This window comes from Arachis stenosperma, chromosome 7 (genome assembly GCF_014773155.1).
Source record: "Arachis stenosperma cultivar V10309 chromosome 7, arast.V10309.gnm1.PFL2, whole genome shotgun sequence".
In the NCBI taxonomy this organism is placed as follows: Eukaryota; Viridiplantae; Streptophyta; class Magnoliopsida; order Fabales; family Fabaceae; genus Arachis; species Arachis stenosperma.
Window position 1 is genome coordinate 38,985,348 of NC_080383.1, and position 13,106 is coordinate 38,998,453.

General features: G+C 40.6%; 1 non-coding gene across 1 annotated transcript; it reads left to right on the plus strand.

Annotated features, from left to right (window-relative positions):
* The first annotated feature begins 9,386 nt into the window (after window positions 1–9,386).
* On the plus strand, window positions 9,387–9,494 carry LOC130942820 (small nucleolar RNA R71). Its single transcript, XR_009071370.1, has one exon. It is a non-coding gene; the product is annotated as a small nucleolar RNA R71 (small nucleolar RNA).
* The last annotated feature ends 3,612 nt before the right edge of the window (window positions 9,495–13,106 follow it).

Sequence of the window (13,106 nt, forward strand, 5' to 3'; positions counted from 1 at the left end):
CCTTTCGCAAGCGTTATTGGGACTCACCTTTCCCTTTAACGTTGCTTGGTGCCTTTTGTCCCTACGTTAGAGTTCACGTTAGTGTAGCTAACGTGACTCTTAACATGGGTCTTCCTTGCTAACGTTCCATGCTCTCCTCCTTCAAAGTTAATGCCACTAACTTTTCTCACTAACGTTGGGGCTTTCCTTCCTTCCACGTTAGTGTAACTAACGTAGCCACTAACGTGGCTCTCTTCTTCTTTTGGCCTGAAATCAATCAAACAAAGTGCATCAAAGTCTTGCTCTTAATCATGGGAACATGCATCATCCAATTTATCATTCAATTTATGCATAATTCTCATGAAATCATTCAAAATTCACAATGTTTGCTTGAATCATGGTATGATTGCATTTTTACCCAAATACTTGCCTATTTCATACGAAAATGCATGAAACCAACCTAAAGCATACAAAAAATGGCTAGTAAAACTAGCCAAGATGCCCTGGCATCACACATCAAGACCACTTTATGAAGTTGTGGCCAAGAAGAAGGTGATCTCCGAGGTCCCTTTCTAACTCAAGAAAAATGAGTATCCGGAGATCAGACATGAGATCCAAAGAAGGTTGGGAAGTTCTGACCAACCACATTCAACAAGTCAGAATCTTAATGGTTCAAGAGTTCTATGCCAATGCATGGATAACTAGGAACCATGATCAAAGTATGAACCTGAATCCAAAGAATTATCTTACAATGGTTCGGCAGAAAAGCTTAGATTTCAGTCCAGAAAATGTAAGGTTGGCGTTCAACTTGCCTATAATGCTTAGAAGGGTCAACTTTGATCAAAAGTTGGACCAAGTTCTCAAGGACATATGTGTGGAAGGAGCTCAATGGAAAAGAGACTCTAAAGGCAAGCCGGTTCAATTAAGAAGACTAGACCTTAAGCCTGTGGCTAGAGGATGGTTGGAGTTCATCCAACGCTCCATCATCCCCACTAGCAACCGATCCGAGGTAACTGTGGATCAGGCCATCATGATCCATAGCATCATGATTGGAGAGGAAGTAGAAGTTCATGAAGTCATCTCTCTAGAACTCTACAAGGTAGCCGAAAAGCTCTCCACCTTGGCAAGGCTAGCTTTTCCTCATCTCATTTTCCATCTATGCAACCTAGCTAGAGTTGTCATAGAAGGAGACATCCTCATTGAAGAGGACAAGCCCATCACCAAGAAGAGGATGGAGCAAACAAGAGAGCCTATTCATGGATATAAAGAGACACATGAGGAAGCTCATCATCAAGAAATCCTGAGATGCCTCAAGGGATGCATTTTCCTCCAAAAACTATTGGAAATAACTCAACACTTCTCTAGAAGACTTGTGTTATAACATGGACCAACTAAGGGTGGAGCATCAAGAGCACTCCATCATTCTCCATGAGATTAGAGAAGATCAAAGAGCAATGAGAAGGAGCAACAAAGGCAAGGAAGAGACATAGAAGAGCTCAAGGACATCATTGGTCCTTCAAGAAGAAGATGCCACCATCACTAAGGTGGACTCATTCCTTAACTTCCTTGTTCCTATTTTTTGTTTCGAGTTTTATGCTATATGTTTGTCTATGTTTGTGTCTTTACTACATGATCATTAGTATTTAGTAACTATGTCTTAAGGCTATGAATAATTCCATGAATCATCACCTTTCTTAAATGAAAAATGTTTTAATACAAAAGAACAAGAAGTACATGATTTCGAATTCATCTTTGAAATTAGTTTAATTATATTAATGTGGTGATAATACTTTTGTTTTCTGAATGAATGCTTGAACAGTGCATATTTTTAATCTTGTTGTTATGAATGTTAAAATTGTTAGCTCTTGAAAGAATGATGAACCAAGAGAAATGTAACTGATAATCTAAAAAATCATAAATTTGATTCTTGAAGTAAGAAAAAGCAGTGAATAGCAAAGTGGCGAAAAAAAAGAAAGAAAAAGAAAAAGCAAGCAAAAAAAGCCAATAGCCCTTAAAACCAAAAGGCAAAGGTAAAAAGATAAGAAATAGTAACTAGTTGAAAAAGATTTGAAAATAAATTTTGAAAAGATAAGAAGTTGGAAAAAAAAGATTTTGAAATCAAAATTTAAAAGGATATGATTGAAAAAGATTTGATTGAAAAGATATGATTGAAAAGATTTGATTTTTAAAATTGATGACTTGACTAACAAGAAATTAAAAGATGATTCTAAAATTCAAAAATTGAACCTTTCTTAACAAGGAAGTATCAAATTTGAAATTTTTGAATCAAAAATTAATTGTTAGCAAGGATTTTGAAAATGTGGAAAGATAAGATTTTAAAATCATGAATTAAAACATGAAAATTTGAAAAAATTTGAATTTGAAACGAAATTACCTCCCCTGTGTCATCCTGGCGTTGAACGCCCAGGATGCTATCTATTCTGGCGTTTAACACCCAGAATGCTACCTCGTTGGGCGTTTAATGACCAGCCAGATACCCTGGCTGGCGTTAAACGCCAGGAATCCTTCTTTTCTGGGCATTTTTCTAAACGCCCAGAATACTGCCCATTCTGGCGTTAAACGCCCAGAATGCTGCCCATTCTAACGTTTAACGCCCAGAATGGTACCTGTTCCGAGGGTTACCTGAAACGTGTAGCTCGGTCGTCTGGAGAGACCCGAGGTGGGGGGTCAGTGGCCCGAGCTTGATATGCAGAGCGGTTGGTGGTTGTACCTGCAATGACACTCCGATGCTTAAGTTAGCATGGGTCCAAGCAGATATGCGTAGAATGTGAATGAATGCCATACCTGGGTGCTCCAGTGTATTTATAGTAGTTGGCCGTGATCTTCCCTAGATAAGATATTCTTATCTTATCTTATCTTTTTGGGAGTTTTATCTCTATCTTTGTGGAACCGCCTTTCTAGGCCTTTTCGGCTTTTAGGTTTTGGGCTGCGTTCCTTTTGATGGGCCTTCCTTGCTTTATTGTCCGAGGTCCGACCTTGAGGCGTGAGCCTTAGGACAAGGTCGGACCTTTTATGGATTCTCCGAGTTGGAGGAGCCCGGTCAGGGTATGAACAGTGCCCCTGCCCGAGTTCGTCCTTTTTTTGGAAGGTCGAGCTCGGGCATAGTTGGTGCGCGAAATTGTGAACAATACTTTTTCACAACTCAAATAATCCCCGGTAATGGCTCCAAGAACTTGGTGGCTCAATACCATGGCATTACACAACTTCGCACAACTAACCAGCAAGTGCACTGGGTCGTCCAAGTAATAAACCTTACGTGAGTAAGGGTCGATCCCATGGAGATTGTTAGTATTGAAGCAAGCTATGGTCATCTTGTAAATCTTAGTTAGGCAAACTCAAATGTATATGATGATGATGAACGAAATAACATGCAAGATAAAGATAGTGATACTTATGTATATCATTGGTGTAAGAGCTTCAGACAAGTGTATGAAGATGCCTTCCCTTCCGTCTCTCTGCTTTCCTACTGCCTTCATCCAATCCTTCTTACTCCTTTCCATGGCAAACTCGTGTAGGGTCTCACTGTTGTCAGCAGCTACCTCCCATCCTCTCAGTGAAAGCGATTGCATATGTCCTGTCACGGCATAGCGGAATTCATCTGTCGGTTCTCAATCAGGCCGGAATAGAATCCAGTGATTCTTTTGCGTTATCACTAACGCCCCGCCCTCAGGGTTTGAAGCACGTCACAGTCATTCAATCATTGAATCCTACTCAGAACACCACAGACAAGGTTAGACCTTCCGGATTCTCTTGAATGCTGCCATCAGTTCTTGCCTATACCACGAAGACTCTGATCTCACGGAATGGCTGGCTCGTTTGTCAGGCGAGCACTCGGTTGTCAGGCGATCAACCATGCATCGTGCAATCGGAAATCCAAGAGATATTCACTAAGCCTCAGATGCTTGTAGAACAAGAATGGTTGTCAGTCACCTTGTTCATAGGTGAAGAACAAGTGATATCTTGGTAAAAGAACAAGCGGAATTGAATGGAAGAACAATAGTAATTGCATTAATACTCGAGGTACAGCAGAGCTCCACACCCTTAATCTATGGTGTGTAGAAACTCCACCGTTGAAAATACATAAGAACAGGGTCTAGGCATGGCCGAATGGCCAGCCTCCCAAAGATCTAAGATAGCATAAAAGTGAAGATAGCTACCAAAGTCTACTAATACAATAGTAAAAGGTCCTATTAATAGTAAACTAGTAACCTAAGGTGTACAGAAATGAGTAAATGACATAAAAATCCACTTCCGGGCCCACTTGGTGTGTGCTTGGGCTGAGCAATCAAGGAAATTCGTGTAGAGACCTTTTCTGGAGTTAAACGCCAGCTCCCATGCCAGTTTGGGCGTTTAACTCCAACTTTTATTCCTGTTCCGGCGTTTAACGCTGGAATTCCTGAGGCCGGATTGCTTCGCGGGTTTGGGCCATCAAATCTTGGACAAAGTATGGACTATTATATATTGCTGGAAAGCCCTGGATGTCTACTTTCCAACGCCGTTGAGAGCGCGCCAATTGGGCTTCTGTAGCTCCAGAAAATCCACTTCAAGTGCAGGGAGGTCAGAATCCAACAGCATCTGCAGTCCTTTTTGGTCTCTGAATCAGATTTTTGCTCAGGTCCCTCAATTTCAGCCAGAAAATACCTGAAATCACAGAAAAACACACAAACTCATAGTAAAGTCCAGAAAAGTGAATTTTAAATAAAAACTAATAAAATGTACTAAAATCTAACTAAAAGATATCAAAAACATACTAAAAACAATGCCAAAAGTATACAAATTATCCGCTCATCACAACACCAAACTTAAATTGTTGCTTGTCCTCAAGCAACTGAAAATCAAATAAGATCAAAAGAAGAGAATATGCAATGAATTCCAAAAACATCTGTGAAGATCAGTATTAATTAGATGAGCGGGGCTTTTAACCTTCTGTCTCTGAACAGTTTTGGCATCTCAATCTATCCCTTGAAATTCAGAATGGTTGGCTTCTTTAGGAACTCAGAGTCCAGATAGTGTTAATGATTCTCCTAGTAAAGTATGATGATTCTTGAACATAGCTATTTATTGAGTCTTGGCTGTGGCCCAAAGCACTCTGTCTTCCAGTATTACCACCGGATACATACATGCCACAGACACATAATTGGGTGAACCTTTTCAGATTGTGACTCAGCTTTGCTAAAGTCCCCAATTAGAGGTGTCCAGGGTTCTTAAGCACACTCTTATTTGCCTTGGATCACAACTTTATTTCTTTTCTTTTTCTTTCTTTTCTTTCTTTTTTCGATTTTTTTTTTTTCGGTTTTTTTTTTCCTTTTTTTTTTTTTTGAATAGCTTTTTCTTGCTTCAAGAATCATTTTATTGATTTTTCAGATCCTCAGTAACATGTCTCCTTTTTCATCATTCTTTCAAGAGCCAACATTCATGAACCACAAATTCAAGATACATATGCACTGTTTACACATACATTCAGAGAACAAAATATTGCCACCACATCAAAATAATTAAACTATTATAAAATTCAAAATTCATGCAATTCTTCCTTTTTCAATTAAGCACATTTTTATTCAAGAAAGGTGATGGATTCATAGGACATTCATAACTTTAAGGCATAGACACTAAGACACTAATGATCATAAGACACAACATGGATAACATAAAGCATAAAATTCGAAAAACAAAGGAATAAAGAACAAGGAAATCAAGGAATGGGTCCACCTTAGTGATGGCGGCTCTTCCTTGCTTTTGAAGGTCCTATGGAGTGCTTGAGCTCCTCAATGTCTCTTCCTTGTCTTTGTTGCTCCTCCCTCATGATTCTTTGATCTTCTCTAATTTCATGGAGGAGAATGGAGTGTTCTTGATGCTCCACCCTTAGTTGTCCCATGTTGGAACTCAACTCTCCTAGGGAGGTATTCAGTTGCTCCCAATAGTTTTGTGGAGGAAAACTCATTCCTTGAGGAATCTCAGGGATCTCATGATGAGTAGGGTCCCTTGTGTATTCCATCCTTTTCTTGGTGATGGGCTTGTCCTCATCAATGGGGATATCTCCTTCTATGTCAACTCCAACTGAATAACAGAGGTGACAAATGAGGTGAGGAAAGGCTAATCTTGCCAAAGTGGAGGTCTTGTCCGCCACCTTGTAGAGTTCTTGGGCTATAACCTCATGAACTTCTATTTCTTCTCCAATCATGATACTATGGATCATGATGGCCCGGTCTATGGTAACTTCGGACCGGTTGCTAGTGGGAATGATTGAGCGTTGTATGAACTCTAACCATCCTCTAGCCACGGGCTTGAGGTCATGCCTTCTCAATTGGACCGGCTTTCCTCTTGAATCTTGCTTCCATTGTGCGCCCTCTTCACATATGACTGTGAGGACTTGGTCCAACCTTTGATCAAAGTTGACCCTTCTAGTGAAAGGATGCTCATCTCCTTGCATCATAGGCAAGTTGAACGCCACCCTCACACTCTCCGGACTAAAATCCAAGTATTTCCCCCGAACCATAGTAAGATAATTCTTTGGATTCGGGTTCACACTTTGGTCATGGTTCTTTGTGATCCATGCATTGGCATAGAACTCTTGAACCATCAAGATTCCAACTTGTTGAATGGGGTTGGTGAGAACTTCCCAACCTCTTCTTTGGATCTCATGGCGGATCTCCGGATATTCACCCTTTTTGAGTAAAAAGGGACTTCGGGGATCACCTTCTTCAAGGCCACAACTTCATAGAAGTGGTCTTGATGCACCTTTGAGGGGAATCTATCCATCTCCCATGACTCGGAGGTGGAAGCTTTTGCTTTCCCTTTCCTCTTTTTAGAGGTTTCTCCGGCCTTTGGTGCCATAATGGTTATGGAAAAACGAAAAAGCAACGCTTTTACCACACCAAACTTAAAATGTTTGCTCGTCCTCGAGCAAAAGAAGAAAGAAAGGAGTAGAAGAAAGAAATGAGGAAGAGGGGGAGGGTAGTGTGTTCGGCCAAAGGGGGAAGAAGTGGTCTTTAGGTTGTGTGAAAATGAAGGGTTGAAGAAGGGTATTTATAGGAGAGAGGGGGGTAAAGGTTCGGCCATTTGAGGGTGGGTTTGGGAGGGAAAGTGGTTTGAATTTGAAGGGTGAGGTTGGTGGGGTTTTATGAAGGATGGATGTGAGTGGTGAAGAGAAAGATGGGATTTGATAGGTGAGGGGTTTTTGGGGAAGAGGTGTTGAGGTGATTGGTGAATGGGGGGAAGAAGAGAGAGTGATGGTAGGGTCCTGTGGGGTCCACAGATCCTGTAGTGTCAAGGAAAAGTCATCCCTGCACCAAATGGCATCAAAATCCACGTTTTGACCCATTTCTGGCGTTAAACGCCGGGCTGGTGCCCATTCCTGGCGTTTAACGCCAGGTTGTTGCCCTTTACTGGCGTTTAACGCCAGTCTGGTGCCCTTTTCTGGCGTTAAACGCCCAGAAAGGTGCCAGACTGGGCGTTAAACGCCCAACTGCTAGGCTGACTGGCGTTTGAACGCCAGCAGCATCTTCCTCCAGGGTGTGCTGTTTTTCTTCCTGTTTTTCATTTTGTTTTTGCTTTTTTCATTGTTTTTGTGACTTCTTATGATCATCAACCTACAAAAAAGATAAAATAACAAAAGAAAATAATTAATTATAAAACATTGGGTTGCCTCCCAACAAGCGCTTCTTTAGTGTCATTAGCTTGACAGAGGACTCCCATGGAGCCTCAGAAACACTCAGAACCTTGTTGAAACCTCCCAACACCAAACTTAGAGTTTGAATGTGGGGTTTCAACACCAAACTTAGATTTTGGTTGTGGCCTCCCAACACCAAACTTAGAGTTTGACTGTGGGGGCTCTGCTTGGCTCTGTTTTGAGAGAAGCTCTTCATGCTTCTTCTCCATGATGATAGAGGGATATCCTTGGGCCTTAAACACCATGGATTCTTCATTCACTTGAATGATCAACTCTCCTCTATCAACATCAATCACAGCCTTTGCTGTGGCTAGGAATGGTCTGCCAAGGATGATGGATTCATCCATGCACTTCCCAGTCTCTAGGACTATGAAATCAGTAGGAATGTAATGGTTTTCAACCTTAACCAGAACATCCTCTACAAGTCCATGGGCTTGTTTTCTTGAGTTGTCTGCCATTTCTAGTGAGATTTTTGCAGCTTGCACCTCAAAGATCCCTAATTTCTCCATTATAGAGAGGGGCATGAGGTTTACACTTGACCCTAAGTCACACAAGGCCTTCTTGAAGGTCATGGTGCCTATGGTACAAGGTATAGAAAACTTCCCAGGATCCTGCCTCTTTTGAGGCAGTTTCTGCCTAGACAAGTCATCCAGTTCTTTGGTGAGCAAGGGAGGTTCATCTTCCCAAGTCTCATTTCCAAATAACTTGTCATTAGCTTCATGATTGCTCCAAGGTATTTAGCAACTTGCTCTTCAGTGACATACTCATCCTCTTCAGAGGAAGAATACTCATCAGAGCTCATGAAATGCAGTAGCAAGTCCAAGGGAATCTCTATGGTCTCAGTTTGAGCCTCAGATTCCCAAGGTTCCTCATTGGGGAACTCATTAGAGGCCAGTGGACGTCCAGTGAGGCCTTCCTCAGTGGCGTTCACTGCCTCTTCTTCCTCCCAGAATTCGGCCATGTTTATGGCTTTGCACTCTCCTTTTGGATTTTCTTCAGTGTTACTTGGGAGAGTGCTTGGAGGAAGTTCAGTAATTTTCTTGCTCAGCTGACCCACTTGTCCTTCCAAATTCCTAATGGAAGATCTAGTTTCAGTCATGAAACTTTGAGTGGTTTTGATCAGATCAGAGACCATGGTTGCTAAGTCAGAATTATTCTGCTTAGAGCTCTCTGTCTGTTGCTGAGAAGATGATGGAAAAGGCTTGCCATTGTTAAACCTGTTTCTTCCACCATTGTTATTGAAACCTTGTTGAGGTCTCTCGTGATTCTTCCATGAAAGATTTGAGTGATTTCTCCATGAAGAATTATAGGTGTTACCATAGGGTTCTCCTAGGTAATTTACCTCTTCCATGGAAGGGTTCTCAGGATCATAAGCTTCTTCCTCAGATGAAGCTTCCTTAGTACTGTTTGGTGCATTTTGCATTCCAGACAGACTTTGAGAAATCAAATTGACTTGTTGAGTCAATATTTTATTCTGGGCCAAAATGGCATTCAGAGTGTCAATATCAAGAACTCCTTTCTTCTGACTAGTCCCATTGTTCACAGGATTTCTTTCAGAAGTGTACATGAATTGGTTATTTGCAACCATTTCAATCAGTTCTTGAGCTTCAGTAGGCGTCTTCTTCAGATGAAGAGATCCTCCTGCAGAGCTATCCAAGGACATCTTAGATAGTTCAGAGAGACCATCATAGAAAATACCTATGATGCTCCATTCAGAAAGCATGTCAGAAGGACATTTTCTGATTAATTGTTTGTATCTTTCCCAAGCTTCATAGAGGGATTCTCCATCCTTCTGTCTGAAGGTTTGGACTTCCACTCTAAGCTTACTCCATCTTTGTGGTGGAAAGAACTTTGCCAAGAAGGCATTGACTAGCTTTTCCCAAGAGTCCAGGCTTTCTTTAGGTTGAGAATCCAACCATATTCTAGCTCTGTCTCTTACAGCAAAAGGGAATAGCATCAGTCTATAGACCTCAGGGTTAACCCCATTAGTCTTGACTGTGTCACAGATTTGCAAGAATTCAGCTAAGAACTGATGAGGATCTTCCATTGGAAGTCCATGGAACTTGCAATTCTGTTGCATTAGAGAAACTAATTGAGGCTTAAGCTCAAAGTTGTTTGCTCCAATGGCAGGGATAGAGATGCTTCTCCCATAGAAATCAGGAGTAGGTGCAGTAAAGTCACCCAGCACCTTCCTTGCATTGTTGGCATTGTTGTTGTTTTTCGGCTGCCATGTCTTCTCCCTTGAAGAATTCGGTCAGGTGCTCTAAAGAGAGTTGTGTTTTGGCTTCTCTTAGCTTTCTCTTCAAGGTTCTCTCGGGTTCAGGGTCAGCTTCAACAAGAATGCCTTTGTCTCTGCTCCTGCTCATATGATAGAGAAGAGAACAAGAAAATGTGGAGTCCTCTATGTCACAGTATAGAGATTCCTTGAAATGTCAGAGGAAAAGAGAAATAGAAAGAAGAAGGAGAAGATGAATTCGAACTTTAGTTAGATAAGGTTCGAATTGTGCATTGAGAAGGAGTGGCACTCCATAAACAGGAGGATGTGGGAAGGAGGGAAGTTTATTTTCGAAAATTAATTAAAATACTTTGAAAACATTTTTGAAAAACATCAATTGATTTTCGAAAATCAAAGTGGAAAAGAAATTAAGTGATTTTTGAAAAAGAATTTGAAATTAGAAATTAAGAAGATTTGATTGAAAGTTATTTTGAAAAAGATGTGGTTAAGAAGATATAAAAAAAATGTGATTGAGAAGATATGATTTGAAAACTATTTGAAAAGATATGATTTTAAAAACAATTTGAAAAGATATGATTTTAAAAATTGATGACTTGCCTAACAAGAAAAGATATGATTCAAACATTAAAAACCTTTCTCAACAGAAAAGGTAACAATCTTGTGATGTTCAATCAAATCATTAATTGTTAGTAAGTATCTTTTAAAAGGAAAGAAATTGATTTTGAAAACATTTGATTGAAAAGATTTGATTTGAAAAAGATTTGATTTTGAAAAACTAAAAAAAATTTGATTTTGAAAACAAAATCTTCCCCCTGCACCATCCTGGCGTTAAACGCCCAGAATGGTATACATTCTGGCGTTTAACGCCCAAAATGCACCCTTTTTGGGCGTTAAACGCCCAACCAGGTACCCTGGCTGGCGTTTAAACGCCAGTCTGCCTTCTTCACTGGGCATTTTTGAATGCTCAGCTTTTTCTGTATAATTCCTCTGCAGCATGTTTTGAATCTTCAATTCTTTGTATCATTGACTTGAAAGGACACAATTAAAAATATTTTTGGATTTTTGATAATCAAAATGCAAAAGGAATCAATTAACAATGCATGCAAGACACCAAACTTAGCAGTTTGTGTACTACTGACACTAACAACATGAAAATGCATATGAGACACACAAAATACTTCAAGTCAATAGAATTCAAAGATCAAAACAAAGAAATATATGCATGGATTCGAAAAATATAACAAAAACATGCATTTGACACTAAACTTAAGATGAGACTCTAGACTCAAACAAGAAATATTTTTGAGATTTTATGGTTTTGCAAATTTTTTTGTATTTTTCGAAAATTAAGTGAAAAAAAGTATCAAAATTCTTAATGAGAATTCCAGGAATCAGTGCAATGCTAGTCTAAGGCTCCGGTCCAGGAATTACACATGGCTTCACAGCCAGCCAAGCTTTCAAAGAAAGCTTCGGTCCAAAACACTAGACATGACCAAGGTCAGCCAAGCCTTAGCAAATCACTGCTCCAACAGCAAGATTGATACGAAATCAACAAGCTCTTGTGGTGATAAGTTGAAACCTCGGTCCAATCAGATTAGACATGGCTTCTCAGCCAGCCAGATTTCAACAAATCATCATGAAACTCTAGAATTCACCTTCAAGAATTTCGAAAAAAAATACCTAATCTAAGCAACAAGATGAACCGTCAGTTGTCCAGCCTAAACAATCCCGGGCAATAACACCAAAATTTGATGTTGTTGCCGGATCTTGGCTCTGATGTTACCAAAAGCTTGCTCAAAACATGAACAATCCCCGCAACGGCGCCAAAAACTTGGTGCGCGAAATTGTGAACAATACTTTTTCACAACTCAAATAATCCCCGGTAATGGCTCCAAGAACTTGGTGGCTCAATACCATGGCATTACACAACTTCGCACAACTAACCAGCAAGTGCACTGGGTCGTCCAAGTAATAAACCTTACGTGAGTAAGGGTCGATCCCACGGAGATTGTTAGTATTGAAGCAAGCTATGGTCATCTTGTAAATCTTAGTTAGGCAAACTCAAATGTATATGATGATGATGAACGAAAATAACATGCAAGATAAAGATAGTGATACTTATGTATATCATTGGTGTAAGAGCTTCAGACAAGTGTATGAAGATGCCTTCCCTTCCGTCTCTCTGCTTTCCTACTGCCTTCATCCAATCCTTCTTACTCCTTTCCATGGCAAACTCGTGTAGGGTCTCACTGTTGTCAGCAGCTACCTCCCATCCTCTCAGTGAAAGCGATTGCATATGTCCTGTCACGGCATAGCGGAATTCATCTGTCGGTTCTCAATCAGGCCGGAATAGAATCCAGTGATTCTTTTGCGTTATCACTAACGCCCCGCCCTCAGGGTTTGAAGCACGTCACAGTCATTCAATCATTGAATCCTACTCAGAACACCACAGACAAGGTTAGACCTTCCGGATTCTCTTGAATGCTGCCATCAGTTCTTGCCTATACCACAAGACTCTGATCTCACGGAATGGCTGGCTCGTTTGTCAGGCGAGCACTCGGTTGTCAGGCGATCAACCATGCATCGTGCAATCGGAAATCCAAGAGATATTCACTAAGCCTCAGATGCTTGTAGAACAAGAATGGTTGTCAGTCACCTTGTTCATAGGTGAAGAACAAGTGATATCTTGGTAAAAGAACAAGCGGAATTGAATGGAAGAACAATAGTAATTGCATTAATACTCGAGGTACAGCAGAGCTCCACACCCTTAATCTATGGTGTGTAGAAACTCCACCGTTGAAAATACATAAGAACAGGGTCTAGGCATGGCCGAATGGCCAGCCTCCCAAAGATCTAAGATAGCATAAAAGTGAAGATAGCTACCAAAGTCTACTAATACAATAGTAAAGGTCCTATTAATAGTAAACTAGTAACCTAAGGTGTACAGAAATGAGTAAATGACATAAAAATCCACTTCCGGGCCCACTTGGTGTGTGCTTGGGCTGAGCAATCAAGGAAATTCGTGTAGAGACCTTTTCTGGAGTTAAACGCCAGCTCCCATGCCAGTTTGGGCGTTTAACTCCAACTTTTATTCCTGTTCCGGCGTTTAACGCTGGAATTCCTGAGGCCGGATTGCTTCGCGGGTTTGGGCCATCAAATCTTGGACAAAGTATGGACTATTATATATTGCTGGAAAGCCCT